Source organism: Thamnophis elegans, chromosome 1 (genome assembly GCF_009769535.1).
Source record: "Thamnophis elegans isolate rThaEle1 chromosome 1, rThaEle1.pri, whole genome shotgun sequence".
Classification (NCBI taxonomy): Eukaryota; Metazoa; Chordata; class Lepidosauria; order Squamata; family Colubridae; genus Thamnophis; species Thamnophis elegans.
In genome coordinates, this window is record NC_045541.1 from 33,534,543 (window position 1) to 33,554,265 (window position 19,723).

Genomic DNA, 19,723 nt, shown 5'->3' on the forward strand with positions numbered 1-19,723 from the left:
CCTTTAGGTATTGCTCCAAAGGCTCCAATTACAATCGGAGCAACAAACGATTTCTTTTTCCACAGTCGCTCAACTTCAATTTGCAAGTCCCGGTACTTTGTGATTTTTTTCTTGCTGCTTATCTTCAATTCGCACATCACCAGGTATTGCAATGTCAATGAACCAAGCTTTTTTCTTTTCAACTATTGTTATGTCAGGTGTGTTGTACCTATTATTGTTATGTCAGGTGTATTGTACCAAGTGCCTGTCAATCTGAATTCTGAAATCCCACAAGATCTTGACTTTTTCATTCTCTAAAACCTTCTCAATCTGATGTTCCCAGTGTACTCAAATCCAAATTCTGGCACAATTTCCAGTGAATGATTTTAGCAACTTGGTCATGGCATTGTAGGTAGTCAGTTTGTGAAATTTTGCTGCACCCACTGATCAAGTGGTCGACTGTCTCGTCTTTCTCATTACAGAGGCGACATTTGCTGTTGGTGGTAACATGTTGAATTTTTGCCTTCATGCAGTTTGTGGCTAAGGCTTGTTCTTGAGCTGCCAAAATAAAGCCTTGTTTCTTTTTTCAGTGCTCCTGATCTTAACCAGTTCCAAGTTAGCTTTTGGTCAGCTTTGCCTTCAATACTTTTCAAGTTTTGGCTATGCATAGCTTTGTTTTTCCAATTTTCAGCTCGCTTCTCAATTACTTCTTTCTTATATTCAGCTTTTGACTTAGTTGTCTTTAAAACGCCTCTTTTATTGACTTCCTTAATCATTGGTTCTTCACTTTTCTGGATGTAATCATTCAAGCTGTGTTTTTCTTCTTCCACGGTCTGTTTTACTTGTAGGAGTCCTCGACCACACTCTGCTCTTGGTAGATATAATCGGTCAACATCACTTTTAGGGTGAAAAGCATGATTCATTGTTTCCTTGTTTTTCTATCCAAATTGTCCAACTCCATCTGGATCCAGTCAATTATTCCACCAGGGTATGGAATCACAGGTATAGCCCAGGTATTTATGGCTTTTATGATGTTTCCTCCACTCAATTTGGAGTTTAATATCTTGAGAATTCGTCAAATGTACTTGTCTGAAGTTAATCCTTGACTTTATTATGCATTACGTCAGAGACCTCTAAAATCCCCAAGTACTTGTAGCCTTCTTCTGGTTTTACTGCCTTTATCATTTCTTCATTCTTAAGTTCTATTCCACCATCTTCTATGACCTTGCCTGCTTTGGTTGCCATTGTTGCACATTTGTTAATTCCAAACTGCATACCAATGTCTTGGCTAAATTCTTTTGTTCTTTCAATTAATAAATTCAGTTCAGCTTTTGTTTTACCAAACAGCTTCAAATCATCCATGTACACCAAGTGTGAAATTTTCAGTCCTTTCTTCGCAAGTTCATATCCATAGTTCATCTTCTTCAAAATGATTGTCAGTGGTAGCATTGAAAGTATAAAAAGTAGGGGTGAAAGGGAATCACCCTGGAAAATGCCTCATTTAATTTCAACGTCACCCAGTATTTTCTTCATTAGCTATAAGCTTCGTTTTCCAGAGGTCCATTGAAGTTTCCATGAATTTTTGTATGTTGCTGCTGATGACAAAGATTTTCAGGCATTTCTTGATCCAGCTATGGGGAACTGAATCAAATGCTTTCTTATAGTCTATCCAAGCCATGAACAGGTTTGTTTGTTTTTTCTTTGAATTCTTTAGGATTAATTTGTCAATTAATCCAGTTGGTCCTTTGTTCCTCTTGAATTTTTGCAGCATCCTTTCTGTTCTACAGGAAGCAAGTTATTTCTTTCCAAGTATCCATAAATTTGGTTTGCAATGATACCAGTAAGGAGCTTGTATGTTGTTGGCAAACAGGCGATTAGCCTATAGTTTCCAGGATTCTTTCCTTTATCTTTTTGGTTCAAAAATGTCCTAGTTTTCATCCATTCATCATTTTCAGGTGTTTTTAAGATCTGGTTCATTTGGGCTGCCAATCTTTTGTGCACACTTGTAAGTGCCTTTAACCAGAAGCCATGTAACCCATCTGGTCCAGGTGCACTCAAGTTCTTCACATTTCTTGACTGTCTTTGCACCATTTCTTTTGTTATTTTCACATCTTCCATTTGATGCACTTTAATAGAATCCTCAATCTGTTTGATCCATTTTGCATTTTTGTTGTGCTTCTTGTTATTTTCCCACAAATTCTTCCAGAATTTCAGAGCTTTCTCTTTATCAGGCTTTTCATTTGTTGTTACTCCATCTCCACTTTCTAAGCTCTTATAAAACTGGTGCTGATTTGCTCTGAACTGTGAGTTTTCCTTGAATTGAGTTACATGGTTTTCATATCTTTTAATCTTTTCAGCAACGGCAACAACCCTCTTCTTCAGCTCTTCAATTACTATTGCAATCTCTTTATTCTCCAAATCGTGTCTTGCTTCCAGGCTGCTTTTGACCTGTTTGTTCTTTAGCTGACCTTGCCTTAGGTTCTTCAAGTTGCTCAAGTCTCCACGAAATTTTTTGATCTTCAATTCCAACCGAATTTTCCATTTAGGCTTCCTCTTCTTGCCTCTTTGGTTCTTTTGTATTTTCAAACACAATTCTTTGGTGGTTATGAAGGCTGCTGCATACATCAGCTGGTTTGTTTCAGCTAATGTAGTGGTTTGAATGGTTTGCACAGCCTCATTGATCTTTTTAGTACCTTTCTCAATTCTTTCCGGTTCACTTGGTTCAGCTTTGGCAAACGTGTTCTTTCAGCATCTTCCATTTGATGCTTTATTTTCTCAGCTAATTGAGCAATATCTATTGGTGCTTCTTCAGTGCTTCCTTGTTCTTTATCTTCATCCATTTCAGCATCTTCTTCCACCCTTTCTTCCTCAGTTTGCTTTTGAGTCTGCAACTCATTCTTGATGTTACTCTTCTTTGTTGGTATACTCAGACCATTAGTTGCTTTCTCTTCAATTCCTATTAATTCTGCTGTAGTGAAAAATTTGTGGCTTAGAATTACACATTGTTGGTCCATTAGCCTTTGTTCACTGATATCACAGTCCGTGTGGTTCACCTTCCAAATCTGATACATTAGTTTTTGAAATCCATGTTTTGCTGGCTCAGACTGATAGTTAGTTTTCATAATAGAGATGTTTTCTTCCCTAGTCCAGATTTTTCGCTTTTTCATTTTTTCTTCCAGTAGCTTGTTAGCTCCATGCCCTGGTTGCCTAGCAGAGGGGGCTGAGCCCTGTAGCTCATTTTGCACAGAATGCCCAGGAGCATCCAACGGAACCCTTGTTAATCTGGGCGACCGTTCAGCCAGCAGGAGCCGAGGTGGCGCAGTGGTTAAATGCAGCACTGCAGGCTACTTCAGCTGACTGCAGTTCTGCAGTTCGGCTGTTCAAATCTCACCGGCTCAGGGTTGACTCAGCCTTCCATTCTTCCGAGGTGGGTAAAATGAGGACCCGGATTGTTGTTGGGGGCAATATGCTAACTCTGTAAACCGCTTAGAGAGGGCTGAAAGCCCTATGAAGTGGTATATAAGTCTAACTGCTATTGCTATTGCTATAAATTTCTTTTTTTTTTTTTGTATTCACCATATTTGTATGGATTGTGGAGCAAATTTTGTCTGGCCCTTCACCTAAGACCTGTCTGATATGGTTGTACCTGTTCAGCATATCCCTTAGGATCATTAGAGCGTGCAAGACCCTCCACCACAACAAGGTAAAGATTATTACTATTATTACTATTATTATTACTACTATTATTACTACTATTACTACTATTACTACTATTATTACTATTATTACTATTTCATTAAACATGACATTCAAGTCAACTGAACATTCAAAAATGCATCACAATACCAATGACTGGTGCTAATAGTTGATATGGGTTGCTGCCAGTGTTGTTCCGAGTAGCGCAATTTTTTGCAGTTCCACTGGTGTTATTGCAGGAAGCTGCAATTTGTTGATGTATTTTATGAAATTCTTGGACATGGTACCAAGTGCCCTGATGACAATAGGTATCGCTGTTACATGTTTCATCCATAATCAGATAGTTTCGATGGCCAGGTCATGGTATTTCATGATTTTTCCCAGTTCTTTTTCTTTGACTCTGGCATGTCCTGGTTCCGCGATGTCAATCAATTGTACATTTCAGCCCTCTACAACCGTGATATCTGACATGTTGTGTTCCAAATGACGATCTGTCTGTATTTGAAAGTTCCACAAGATCTTCACCTTCTCATTTTCGGTAACTTTTTCAACTTTGTGGTCCCATGATTTTTTTGATACAGGTAAGTCGTATTTTTTACATAATGACCAGTAGATTAATTTAGCAACTCAGTCGTGTCTAGCTTTGTAATCAGTTTGTGCAATTTTGTTGCATTCATATATTAAATGTGTAATAGTTTCAACTTTGTTGTTGCAAAGTCGGTAGTTTGAATTGTCAGTGGATTTTTGTATCTTCACTTTCATGGCATTAGTTTGTAGTGCTTGTTCTTGAGCAGCGAGTATTAAACCTTCCGTTTCTTTCTTAATGGTTCCCATCTTAAGCCATGCCCATGTAAGGTTGTCATCACATTTTCCCTCAATGCATTATCCATGCAAAGCTGCTATTATTATTATTGTTGTTGTTGTTGTTATTATACAATTGTATCACAGCGGCCAGTTGTTTCGCCGGATTTGGCATTGGTTACTAGTCGGGCCCCACCCAGGGGCCTAGGACGTCGTAACGTATTTTCGTAATATGCGTGCAGATCCAAGCAGTGCGGCTTTTTGCATTTGACTTATTATTATTATTATTATTATTATTATTATTATTATTATTATTATTATTTTATAAACATAGCATTAGTTCCACTATGTGTCCACTATGTGTCCTATATGACAATATACAATATAAGGTGAAAAAACAGAAACAGAATGAAAATGGAGAGAACAAGTTTCATTCTCAGTTGGTGAAAATACCTGAAGCAGACAGTAGCCTTATCCATATATTATACTTCATTTCTTTTCTCCTCTCACTCTACAGGTAGTCCTCACTTAAGAGACATGCATTCAGTGAGCTCTTGTGCCAGGTTCCCAAAGATGTGCCTGTTGCAGCATTCACAGGATTAAAAATTTGGGCACTTGGCAGCCCTCACCAATTTACCATTGTTTGGCTGCTTCAACTCCATCCATCTGCCTATTCCCACCGTTTTAACCATCCTGCACAGTGTGACATCTCTGTGCCAGCAACTCTGGTGCTGAAGTCCCTGATTCTTCAGCAGTCTCAACCCCAGGCCTCTACTTCAGCCCCAAAGCCACTGCCAAGAAATGCTGACTCAAGCTCTGTCTTACAGCCAATTGCCCCAGAGTCCCAGTACTCAGCCCCAGCCACCTTGCAGTCCAACTGCTCTTTCAGGCTAGTGCCACCCCATCAAAGGACAGTATGGATTGAGAATACCAGCCTTTCTTGTTCTAGGTATTAAAAAAAACCTGGCAGAACTTAAGCAGTGGGTGTGGGGGGTCAGACATTCAGGCCAACAAAACCCTGTTTCATAAAGGGTAAGGTAAAGGTTCCCCTTGCACATATGTGCTATTCATTGCTGATTCTAGGGGGCAGTGCTCATCTCCATTTCAAAGCTGAAGAGCCAGCGCTCAGTGTCTTAGCCATTGAGCCATCACATCCCTTTCATAAAGGGTAGTGGCACCTATCAATAGATATTACTGGAGCAGACAGGGAATTCTAAGGGAGAAAAATTCTTAATTTTTTTTAGTGTTATTTGATTGTGTCCAATTCTCAAGTCCCTGCAGTTTTCTCAGCAAAGTCTTTCAGAAATAGTTTGCCAGTATTCTCCTTACTAGGGCTGAGAGAAAGTGTCTTTCTCCTCCACAACTTGTGGTAATTAAAGTAGGGCAATGCCTACTGAATAGCACAAATGGAACCAAGCAGAAAGGTTCATACAATCAAAAAATAAGTTCATTACTAGATTAGCAATTTTACTTTTTCTCAGCCTACAAAATACTTTTTTATTCTAAAATGAGTGGTGCAGCCTAGTTCAGTAGAGGGAGGGAAGAAAATTGCAATTTAAATAATCTTGTTTGATTGTAACCTACAGAAGATTTTCAAGAAAACTCAGTATATGTAGTGAGGAGTATTTCATTTAAAGATAAAATTTTCCCCCCAATCATAACCGTACATATTTATCATTTTTCCTTGATTTTGTAACTTTTCCTTCATCAAATAAATTAACTCCTAAGTCACTCAACTTCATTTCTTCTTATAGCTATCACATTTCATTTGTTGAAGTGTTTTGTCTAAAGATGGCTGAAGTTTTTGTCTAAATATTTTCTCCATATCTTGTAACAGAACATGCAAATTATCAGCTTATTTTTCTTTCTTCAAAATAGTTCACATGATAAACATGACATCAACATCCTTCTCTTCTTGGAAAAAACCAAACTATTTTTGTATATCCTGAAATGTATTGTGAAAAAAAAAATCTGAGACCCGACTTTCTTTCAAGCTCAGATTTTCTATAGGGCTTGAAATATTCTCAATACATGTAATAAATCACAAATGTGACCAAGGTCTAAGATAATTCATTGAGACACAACTTATATGAACATGATCTTATTTCTATTAGAATTGAAAAGCTGGTCATTTTCCTAGCAGAGTGTGTAGATTTCAAATACCAAGGAAAAAAGGAAAGAATACTTAAAAACCCAATAGATATACATCTATTAAGCATTCAGATTTCATTTTCCTGCAAATAGCATATGAACATTATTTACTTATGTGTATCCTACCTTTATTATTTTTACAAATAACTCAAGGTGCTGGCTAACGTAAGTAACACACCTTCCTCCTCCCATTTTCCCAACAGCTTTGAGAGCGATGGCCCAAGGTGACTCAGACAGCTTTCACAGAAATCATCCATGCTCTAATCATTATTTATTATTTATTAAATATTGCTGCAGCTACCTTTGGCAGCTTAAAAATTATAAAAGGGTAAACATACAAAGCTATTAAAATTAAGAAAGATTAAATAAGGACCAAAAACTAAGAGGACAGGAAAATTGAAGGTGGGGATCTTCTTTCTACAGCCATCCCCAGCATTAAGCACCCTTATCCTCCAAGCCAACTGGCAGAACTGGGTGTTGAGGCTCTTCCAGAAGGTCAGGAACGTGGGACCAACTTTACTTCCTGCAGGAGAATATTCCAAAGGGTGGCACTACAGCAGAAAAAGCTCTTCTCCTGGATCCCAACAGCCAAAATTCTTTGGCAGATGGGATCTGAAGGAGGTCTGCACCAAAATCTGTGATTGTTGCAAATCTAGAATCTGCTGCAAGCATCATATATATAAATCTACCTATAGCTACATCCTACATTTATTGAATTTTAACCGGCTCACTGAACCAACAGGCTTATCATAGATTTTCAAAAATATGTTATTAATATCTTAAGCATTTTCAAGGAAAAAACAACTACATACAAACTGTTATGTAAGGGGTCCTTGGTGTTCCCTGAGCTTGGTTGTTTTCTTGCAGACGTTTCATTACCCAAATTAAGTAACATCATCAGTATCCCATATGTCAACCTTAAGCTACAAATATTCTATTTTATTGAAACTGTTAAGTGCTTCAGGAATAACTTGTATTTTTTCTTGCTAAAGAAAACATTCACATTTGTAACAATAAATCTATATAGTAAATTAGAAATACAAGCCATGCATAAATCAGTTATAAATATAAATAATAAATAGAAGAAAACTGCATAAATAATTCTGGTAATAACTGCTGCAAAGGTGAATAGAAAAGCAAAAGATAATGAATTATTTGTCATTTGTAGGTAGAAGATTTATGGAAGCTACCAGACTGCTTAGCTAATTAAGAATTCAAACAGTGCTAAGAGCAATAAATTATCAGTGGATCAAAAAAAAGAATTCAACGTGTGTGTGTTTCCCAAAATAAGGAAAAAAAGTCTTTAATGAACGCATTGTTTCTGTGCGCAATTAGAGAGGCAAAGTCTATACTTTGCAGCCTCAAGGTCTTGCCTAATCCTGCCGAAACCTCATTGTAGTCTTAGATGTTCTCAGCAGACCCACAAGTCTCTTTAGAAATAAGGGTGGAGAAAATAAGAGACAAGCCTTTCTTTGAAATGGTATCACAGCAGTACACACATACACACCCCATCATCATCCAGCATCTGTCCTGTTTTGCATAGAACATTATTTGGATTTTCCCACTGCAAATGCACCAAATGTACGTGCACTTTGGTGTTTGTAGTCTATAAAAATTCAAGGCTCACACGCAGAAGACTCGGGTCCACTCTTCCCTACTGCCAATTGACAAGCTACGTTGGTCTGCTTCCTTACTCTAACAGCAATGTAATATAGCAAGGCAATAAATATGAGAGTTTATCGGAAGAAAATAAAGGTTCTGCCCTACTCACTTATGCTGGGGTGGAATCAACTGGCTCTGAATGGTTACACATGGTTCTTATCATGGAGGTGTAGAAAGTATCTTTAGCCAGGAATGCATTTTCAGCTTCACTCGGTCTGTTAACTACCTTATCTAGAGAGAGCGGGAACTTTCATTAGAAATACATACCTTTGTTACATTTAATCTTGATTATCATTACACAATTTATGTGAGATGGACTTGTGGAAGTAAGTCTTGTAGTTAACAACTGGTACAAAATGAAGAGAATTTGTTTCAAAGTAGGTCAAAAATACTTCCCTGGTGTATAAGCCTAACTACTCTTAAAGATAAACAGTTGCTGGGCTTTTGTATATAGTTTATGTCCAGGTTTCAGAGACCAAACGGTTTATAGTAGTCTTACATCTTTAGAAATGCCTTCTCTGGGATGGAGGCATGTTACCCTTCAGGGGGTTCTTAAAACTTGTTTGTTGTAGTCTGTGTATAGTCACAATTAACTGAGTTTTTATCCTGCTACTAGTTTATGAGTTATATTTTGCCTGTATTATACCTTATACATTGAATGTTATCATTATTCTGTCTATATGAAGCATGCTATAAATCTGTTAAACTAATAGAAATGCATATGGTATGGATGTATGGATGTGCTCCCAACCAGGCACCTGCCTATTTAAAAAAGCTTTAAAAGATGGATATAATGTTTTAATATATTGGCTATAATTTTTGTAGGTTTAGGTGTTTGGTTTTATCTGAAAGTGAGGAAAGTTGCTTTGTATGAATGATTAGAATTAGGCAAATAGAATACGTTTACTCCTCACTACTTGGGTTGAAAGTACTCAACGGATAAGAATAAAACATGATTATTTAAACTGTGGCATCTAATGTTGTTTTTGTTATTATAAATGAAGGCTGTTTTTATGAACCATTATAGGAAGAAAGAACGGTTTTAATCAAAAGAGGAAATGGCTGGCACCTCTGAAACTGAGGTGAAGTCTGTTGTATTTAAATGCTTCATTTTGCGAATTCATTTTTCAAACTGATTTTCCTACAAAACTTGGAGGGGGGGGGCATTACACATTGCTATTTTGAAGATACTTTGTTTATAATAATCCTTTGTCTTACCTTGAATATGCCTCACTGAACTTAATGGTTACTTCTGAACAGCCATGTAAAGGACTGCATTGCCAATCAGCTGCTTGTAGCAAAGTGACTTTCTCACAGCTCAGATGGAAAAATGGAACTCCAGATGACAAGTGGGTGTACACAACACAACCTCTGAGCAGAATGAAGCCTTATGCTTCTTTATATCCTTTTTTTTTTCCTTACAACAAAATACTTTTTTTTAAGTAGCACACAATGTACTTCTCAAGTTTAACCACAGTTTATGGTAATTAGTGAACACGCAAATCAATTCAATTCAGAGACATTATAATAACTGTAATTTTAGTCAGGATGGATTGCACTAAAATAAAATAATTAAACCTTGAGGCTGGATATAGGAAAAGTCAATAGCAATGCACTAAAGGTTGTAGCCCCAAGCATCTGGAGCAAGGATGGATTCCAGCTTCTGTTACTGCTGGTTCGCTCAGGGATGCACTTCGTGTACATGCGCAGAAGCAAAAAACTAGATGGCGAAGCCTAAGCACCGTCAATAGAACCAGTTTGGGGGCATGGCCAGCCGAGTTACTACCTACTAGGCCGAACCAATCCGAACCGGTAGGAACCCACCTCTGATCTGGAGAGTACCACGTTGATTGTGGCCATTCAGATTAGCAAAAGACAGAATACAATCTCTTCCCAATCAGTTAGCATATCAGTTCAGTTCCATGTCTCTTTAATCACAAATACAGCTTTGAAATGTATACAAATTTGGTAAAAGCCCTTCCTCCAATGCCACTGTTCACAAACTGATGGAGAACCATGTTGTCAAGGGAAAGATGCTTTGAGCCTATAGTGACCCTATATGATTTACTCATCTATATGATCCTGAGATAATATGAATATATTATGCAGCAGGAATTTATGCAGAAAGTATCATAGTTGATTGAGGCAAATGCATAAGCATTTAGAAACTTGTCTGAATTCAACAGAGCCGATTTCCAACAGTACACTGGCTTGCTGTATTTGCTTTCCAAACCATCCAAAGGATAGATTTTTAGCAATAAGAAAAGAATTATCGGACTTCATCTAATCTTCATATTAAATTCCTTTTTTCTTGTCAAATATTTCCCAAAACAGGAAACAGGAATTTTACAAAAGCAATACATGTTGAACTTCATGCAATGTTTTCATGGTGCTTACAAAAACGAGCCACTTGAGAATGTAGAGGAAGCTGTTGACTACAAACCAGAAGAACAAGTACAAGTCCTTTCAAGCTATGTTTATCATTATTGCAGAACACATAGCTTCATCTCCAAATGGAGACAGACTTGAAAATTGGCAGAAACAATTCCTTACCATTCATCTTAGAACACAGAACAAACATATGGCTATTTTTCTCTGTGGGTTGCCATCCCTGGCTTTGTCATCACCATGTATCTGATGTTGTTTTGTATATATAAATACATATAAATTGGTATAATCAATCATATTCATATCACTGAATATCTATGGAATATGCTGAACTTTAGGCACATGGAAGGACTTCAGAAATCCTATAATTCAACAATGACAATAGAAATAAATACAAACTTGTTTTGTTCTATGGGACGGATTCAAAACAAATGCTATAATAATATGATGGAATACAAGTATTCTTAAACTCATTGTTCTGCCCCCCCCCAATGGATATGGTTAACAAACTATATTTGTACCTTATTTAGCATATTAATCCAGGGGATGTGGTGGCTCTGTGGCTAAGACGCTGAGCTTGTCAATCAGAAAGGTCAGCAGTTCGGCGGTTCAAATCCTTAGCGCTACATAACGGAGTGAGCTCCCACTACTTGTCCCAGCTTCTGCCAACCTAGCAGTTCGAAAGCATGTAAAAATGCAAGTAGGAAAATAGGAACCACCTTTGGTGGGAAGGTAATAGCATTCCATGCACCTTCAGCATTTAGACATGACCACGAAGACGTCTTTGGATAGCGCTGGCTCTTCAGCTTTGAAACAGAGATGAAAACCGCCCCCTAGAGTTGGGAACAACTAGCACATGCGTGCGAGGGGAATCTTTACCTTTTTATTAATCCAGAGTTTGCCCTATATTTGTGAAACCATCATTTATAGTTTGTTAATTATATACTCATGGAAGAAGGCATTGGGTAACATTGAGTTCACCTATAACTACATTATGTGCCTTAACATGACATGCAAACAGAGTCACTGTCTGGTGTAATATTCCACATCTACTTTATTTATTTGAAGTTACATTCCCTTTCACATTAATTCTGCTGGAAGAAAAGGGAAGAGGGGAAAAGTTCGATTCCTCAAGAAAAAGTTAATTCATCTTTCTTGCCCAAGTTATTCTATTTGTTTTTATTCTAGCAAAAGGCAGAATGCAAAACGTCACGTTGCTTTGAATTCTTAAAAAAAAAAACCTCTCCTAAAAGCTAAAGTGGTTTATAGCTAATGAAAACCAGCAAGTTCTTACATTTTTAGTAATTAAAAGCTTTTCAAACTGGTCTGCAAAAGATTCAGATCTATAGTGTGTCATGCATTTAAACTGAGTTTGATGTAGGATATTTCCCCCCATTCTCTTTTTAAAAAGATTCAGAGGAAGCAGGAATTTATACCACACCACATGTTTCATAGCTACCCTAAAAGCAAATAAGAGTTTGCAACAAGTACATCCAGCTACACAGTTCTTACTCACATACAGTAGAGCCCTATACACACCTCTTGGTTAAGGGCGTTTCTCAGATTAACAAGTTGCAGCTTCTCTCTGGTAAGACTTGCTTTTATTTAAAACATCCCATGGAAAACCACCTTTACCTTGTTTGTTAACCAAGTCTTCAAACTATTCTTTAACTTTCTTAATGTTTCCATAATTGTGTTTTCCTGCACACCTGCCAATATACGTCATACAGACTTCTTCACACCTTGCTTAATTAAAAAACCAGTTCCAGCCTTTTCACAGATCTTTGTCTTGCTCATATCTTTCGTGTACATACAATATGTTCATTTAACATGAAATAAGTGCATGTAGACTGAGGTCCAAGATGTCTTCTTTGAATAATCCTTGGTAACTTGCTCTTGGCTTCAAATATTATAAAAGCTAGCACATCCCTTATGCATAGGATGTCCCTTATCTAATTCTGTGGCTAAAGGAAACATATAAAAATTATTTTGAGACAGAATCCTCCCACCAACCTTTGATAGCCCATCCAAACTTTTTGGAATATTATATTAATAAAATTTAAAAGGTTAGATGAAAATGTTCTAGTTGATTTCATAGAACTCCACAAAACAGTTCAAGCCGATGAACACCTGCATAAAATCAGAAGCCAATAAACGCCTGCCTCTCCATCAACATTATTGTTAAATGTATACTTGAGAACTGAAGACGCAAGAAAATACAGGTAGTCCTTGACTTACGACTTGAGCCCATAATTTATGTTGTTAAAGGAGACATTTGTTAAGTGAATTTTTTTCCATTTTACAACCTTTCTTGCCAAAGTTGTTAAGTGAACCACTGTAGTTGATAAGTTAGTAACAGTTGTTAAGTGAATCTCATTTCCCCATTGATTTTGCTAGTCAAAAGGCTGCAAAAGGGAATCACATGACCTTGGGACACAGGAATGGTCGTAAGTATGAACCAATTGTCAAGTACCTGAATTTTGAACATATGATTGTGGGGCTACTACAAAGGTTGTTAGTGTGAAAAATGGTCATGAGTCACTTTTTTCAGTGCCGTTGTAGCTTTGAATGATTGATAAATGAACTGTTGGGACTACCTGTACCTATGTCGGGGAATGCGATCAATAAAGCTGGATACCTTTTCATTTTTTTAAATGGTGGGTGAAACATGAAGGAGACCCCATAAAAAGGGCAACTGAGAGGTTATGCATCAGAGACAAATTCCTTGTATGTCTAATCACACTTGGCCAATAAAGAATTCTAATTATTTTGCTACCTCCCACCCCTAGTTACTACCATCGGTTCCATGGTGTTTCCAGGCAAGCAGTAACCACTAATTATATTCTCTATAGGCCCTCATAATACATATTAAAAGACTTGTCTGACTTCCAGGAGATCAGAAGATCACCCAAAACAATTACTTCAAACCACCAGCTCCCTACTCCCACAAGATACCATTTTCTCCTGCTCTATATCTTGCCAAAGAGGGAAGGGCTTATTTCTCTTCAGGGTCATTCTTATCCTGCCTCTTGAATTAATGGTTTAAAAACAGGTTCCTCGAAACATCAAGCAAAGTAGGTCACCTAGTCTCTCTTAGGTTGCTGTTCCACATTGAAAATCAGCTTATTTCCCAAGTTTAATGTAGCCTGCTAATTTTACAACCAACCTGCATATACTAGAAATCGCTCATAGTCAATCCAGTTTTTTTCAATTTCAGCAGCAGATATTCAAGCTACAACAGACTCCTAAATACTTTGGCAGGAGAAGACAGCAAGGTGTCTTCCAGAAGTTCTGGATTACAGTTCTCACAATTCCTTATTATATGGCTAGGGCTGAAAGAAATAGAAGTCGAAATCTTCCAGAGTACATCAGGATGAGTTACCAGTTTCGGTTCCTTGTCTCTGACTCATCATCTACCTGATTGTCTTGAAGCACGCCTTCCTGTAACCATGTGTAGCTGCAGTCTCTAACAACAATAGACTCCAGCTCTGCCTCCACAAACTACATTATGGGCTCACACATGATATGAAAGCACAATGTTATTTAAATGCTGTGTCAAATTAACCCCATACATGATGCTGAACAAAAACTGCTCAAATCATGTTATTAAAGTATTTGTATTCCAAGCAGGGAAGAGCACTTTGAGTGTGGTGTAAGCAGCTGACAGTGTAACATAATACTTATGCCAGAATTGGACCCAAGTACTATACATCTCTACACAACATATTTTGATAAAATATGTGAAGATGTTTTTGCTGTGAAGATTGTTTTTACCGTGTTTGCTATAATAGATAATTCCCTCTCTATTTTTGTGCCAAGTAAAACTGCATGATATCACTATAAATTGGAATTACCACACAGGATTAATCTTTCCTTCTCAACTGCCTCCCACTTCTGTGCCATGGAAAGTTTTTATGAGAAAAGGTTAAGCTTCCCTCATCTTACACATTCTCTATGAAATAAATAAAAAATATAGATAAAAATATATTTGATATACAGAGTCATTTTCAGGTAACTATGTTCTGAAGCAGTTTCTCTATCCCAGGGAATTATTAATAAAGGGGAAGTTTTAAGCTTTTCATTATTTATAGTAGCCAAACATTACACAAAAATTGCTATTTTAGCATATTTAAGATTACTTCAATATTTTAATATCCCATATTTGGGCAATTATGTAAATTAACAGCTGCCAAGTATTTTAGACTTCCTTAAATATTTTATCACTTTTCTTTTTTTCTTATGAAGTTTGTAACTTTTTATGAAAATCTGTACAATTTAATTTTAAAAATGTAAAAAATAATAATAGAGATGATTCAGTACCAAAATGTGTTACTCAAGAAATCAAAAAAAAAATAAAATAACCCCTATCAGCTGAGAAAAATTGCTAAAGATGACTCAATATCTCCCTCCCCCCCCCCCGAACTATAGGGGTAGGGGGTGGGGAAGCAAGTCTAAAACAATCTTATGATGTGGTACAATACTATTATGGCTTTTTAAAATATTCAGATTAAACAACCATTAAATTTCTTTTTCTCTAAACTACATAATGGCCAATCCAAAAGAAATGTAGGAAAACAGTTACAGTCGCTGGTCTTTCAATTTTTTCAAAAGCAGTTTTAAGAAAGCACAAACTGGATAAAATTGCCTTTTGTACTCTTTTCTTTGTTGTATCTATTCCTTTTAAGCTGTTATCTATCACAGTAGAGAACACATAAATATTAAATAAAATTACCTAGGTTCTAAAGTAATATGAATAGATAGTTTTATTTTTGTATAACACAATGAACCACACATCAGTCTGTCATTGTTTGGTTTATATTCAAGGTGGCAAACATATACAATAGTTTCCTATGTTCCTGACAACAACCTTGTGAGGTGGGTTGGGCTGAGAATGACTGGCCCAAGGTTACTCAGCTGGCTTTCATGGTTAAGATGGGACCTCAACTCATAGTTTCTTGTTTTCTAGCGTGGCACCCAGAGGTGGATTGCTCCCGGTTCATCCGAACCAGTAGTAATGGTGACAGAAGCCTCCGCCCACCCGCCCAGACAGTTCTGCACATGGCACGAGCGAATCAGTAGTAAAATGTGGAAACCTACACTGCATGGCGCCTTAACCACTACACCAAACTGGCTCTCTGTTTGGTTAGTTCTCAATTTGTGTAAACTAGCCAATGTAGTAACTAATTGGGCTAATTTCACTAACCATGATTCACCATGAATATTGGGTTAGCTTGTCATACAAATACAGACTTAGTGTAGGAAAACAGCAGGTAAGCATTTGCATTCCACATCAATCCCTATGGCTTCTTATAAAAGAAATTGAATAGCTAATTATGGGTCTCCAATATCTTATTTGGTTTAGTCCATCAGTGTTAATTATAATCCTGCAGTTCTTTATGTGGCTTTATCCACAGTATTTTATCAGAAGGGGGGGGGGGGGGAAACACAAGTCTTCCCTCCTGAAAGTAAAATGTTGTTACTACCTATGAGGCAGAAACAAAGAGAATTCACCATTTGATCACTAGAATCTATCTTGATGGACTTCACGTTTGGAAATTCCAACTGCTGCCCATTACTGCATACATCATACATAGCCTTTTTTCTGACAATACATTGATGTTTATTAATCCCTGTTATTTAAATAATGACTTGTAGCTACTAACGTGGAGTTTGACTTGATGTAAAGGCTTGTGTCTTGCTGTGACTTATATTTTAAATTTTATTTTCTAAACTAACATTTGCACATTTTCTCTATTTATGTGAATATCAAAGGTTTCCAATTGTGCCAGTGGAGAGCAAGGACTTCATTATACCTGCTTCATAAACACTGATTTTCTTTGGGGACCTTCTAAGTCTGTTTGCAGATTTCTAAAATGAAAATGGATTAAGGGGAAAATTATCTTCTTATTTTTCCAAGGCTATTTGAAATGACAAGTTACATTTCCTACAAAATTAAAAATCCTGGACTGGAGCGATAGGATATGTATTATTTGCTTTTGTAAAAATAAATTATATATTAAAAAATAATAACTAGATTCTTCTAGACTAGTTATTGCATAGAAGGATACACAATAGAAAATTCAAGCATGTTTTCTATATAATCAATATATACAAGTTTGCATATTTAAACTTTAAAAAGCTCCATAGGAATCGGGTCACCAATATTTCAAGGAATAGTTTGCACACTTATTTAAAGGGGACCTGATAACTACTTCCAATAATCCTAATCTGAACTGCAAGCTTCCAGTAGTAATATTTTTTACCACAACACATAGTTATAGTGTAAACAAGAATAGTGATTATGTACAAACGTAGCCCCTATATTAACTGAGAAGCTGAAAACACCAAGATCAGATTCTACTCTCCATAAACAAAGTGTAGATATGTACTAAGATTACAGCATATCTGTTATTAATTTCAAGGAATTTATACAGTATTAATACATTTTGTCCTTCAATATACAAGCCATACCAGTAATTTGTAAAAACCAAGCCAGTAAAATCTTGTGAAAGGAAGCTAAGAGCTAGAAAAGTTTGTTATGGATCACATCCAGGTAAGAAATTATTAACAACAAAACTGGATTTTTTTCCTGAAATTTTATAAAATTGGATGTTATTAATTCTAATTGTTTCTAAAAATATCAAGAGATTTCAAAATAAGTGAATATGATGGAACATAATGAAAATATGCAAGACCAATACTCATAACTTTTATCCAATAAACATTTTGACCCATCTCTGATAGTACATGATAAAGTCAGAATTTGGAACTACATTCAAATGCTTACAGTATAAGGTAATGCATATAAATATCATGACATTCAGAGGTAACACTGGATATTCAATTAATATTTATCTAGACAAATAGCTTAATGACTCCCAGCTAGATTCACATTTACATCATGTAACTTGATGCATTTCTTTATGCAAAGAACCAAACCTCTTCTATATACTAAGTAAGTATTATGTAATTGAAATAAAGCCAGTTTTGTTTTATAAAGCAAATTGGTAATATTTTACTTGCATGTCAAGTATTATAAAAATTACAACAGGCCATTATGCCTTAATTCTAAACATATTTCCATCTAGCTCACTGATGCAGACTTCATTTATGTCTTCCACATGTTCACATTATATATACATTCATGTGTATTTTAGATGTACTTATGTACAGACATGTGCGTGCATCAATTTTGTTCCATGATCATACTAATTATATCTTTTGAGAACAAGTGCATAGGAAATATCTTCCACATAATATGGCTTTTCTGCAGCTATTATATTAATGTAACACAAAAACTTAAATGAGCATATCACATACTTCCTTTTATAGCATAGTCACTAACACAAATGAGGGAATAGTTTTGTTTGAATTATCCCACCTTTTCTCCAGGAACAAGGCTTGATGCTCCTTTCTCCAATTTCTCCCAACCACTTTGTGAGAAAGAATGACCTGAAAGACAATGATTGGCTCAAAGTCATCTAATGACCCTTGGCTGCCCATCTTCCCATAGGGTAACTCTGGCTTAAGTAACTTGAGAGACCGCCTGCTGCCAATTACCTCCAATAGACCAATTAGATCCCACAGATTAGGCCTCCTCCGAATTCCATCCGCCGGCCAATGCCGACTGGCGACTACCCGGAGGAGAGCCTTCTCTGTGGCTGCTCCGACCCTCTGGAACGAGCTCCCCGTGGAGATTCGAACCCTCACCACCCTCCAGGCCTTCCGCAAAGCCCTTAAAACCTGGCTGTTCCGACAGGCCTGGGGCTAAAGAGCTGTTGCCCCCCCCCCGCCTCGAATGGTATGACTGCTGTGTGTTTTTTAAATTATGTATTATTATGTTCCGTCTTTTTTATTCTTGTCTGTACCCCCCTCCCCTGATTTGAATTGTGAGCCGCCCTGAGTCCCCCTTGGGGAAAAGGGCGGCATATAAATGTAATAAAATCAAATCAAATCAATCAAACATCTAAGGTAAAACATAAAAAGTTACAATCAAACATTAAAACCAAAGACACATGGGGAGAGCGGGGGCAGTGTGCGGGAGTATGAGAGATCTGTTATTACTCAGTCAACTACCACCATTGCACTGTTCCCCCTGTGGGGTACCAAGTCAACTGGCGAACCAGATCTTTATGCCCTGACGAAAAGATATGAGGATTGGGGCTAACCTCAGATCAGAGCAGGGAGGGGGGCAAGATTTACCAGAGGGCAGGACAACAGCAGAGAAGGCCCTCCTCCTGGACCCTGGTAGGTGGATTAATAGGGTTGATAGGAACCGCAGCATGCCTCCTCTGCCAACACAAGTAGTACAATCTCAGTGGGGTCAGACAGATCCACAAGTAACTTGGACCCATAAAGTTTCTGGAACTTTACTCGCAAGGAAGCAGAATAAAATGGCAAATCTTATAGCCGATCCCACAGCCTTTGGGATGCTCACCTGGCATGGAGATAATTGGGAAGAGAACTGATATTTGTATCTACATTCATTACAAAGGACAGGATTACAAGAGAATAAGCATGCACACAATGGCGAAATCACAAAGACAGGAATGCCCTAGCTGCTTAGGAGCCCCCCCCCAAAAAAATCCTTCAATGTGAAATTAGGGTCTGGTCAGTGTCAGGCAGCAGTATCAGCCAGCTGGAGGTTCTATTCAATTAGCAATTAAGGTCATAGAGCTCAGCTTGTTAATTCTTTAGGTGCTGCACTGCAGAGAACAGCGGCCCATGAAGAGTTAGCTTCTTTAATGACTCTCTCTAGTGAAAGGAGGGGGGGAGAAAAAGGTACGGGATTGATAGTAATGGCAAACACATGACTGAGAGATGTTGATAAAATTGTAAATATGGGCATTGGTCAAAAAATTGCCGTTTCATCATTGTTGTAACTGTAAAAACTCGCTTACTGACATAATTGCTAAACCAGGACTACCTGTATAAATAATCAGTATCGAAGTTGTAAAGGGAGATGAGTAGTTAAGAAATATGAAATATTAATAAATACTTGGTGAGATTCATGCATTCCATATAAATAATATCCTGATTATTAAGT

At 37.1% G+C, this 19,723-nt stretch overlaps 1 protein-coding gene across 4 annotated transcripts in view; it reads right to left on the bottom strand.

Moving 5' to 3' along the window:
• TANC1 (tetratricopeptide repeat, ankyrin repeat and coiled-coil containing 1) overlaps positions 1–19,723 on the bottom strand; it is a 158,451-nt gene that overhangs the window by 123,751 nt on the left and 14,977 nt on the right. Inside the window, exon 2 of one of the 4 annotated variants that reach the window (XM_032210972.1) lies at positions 18,059–18,129. The exons of the other annotated variants lie outside the window; for them this stretch is intronic. The gene's annotated coding sequence lies outside the window, so the exon portion shown is untranslated. The remainder of the gene's footprint in view (positions 1–18,058; positions 18,130–19,723) is intronic. 4 annotated transcript variants of the gene reach the window in all.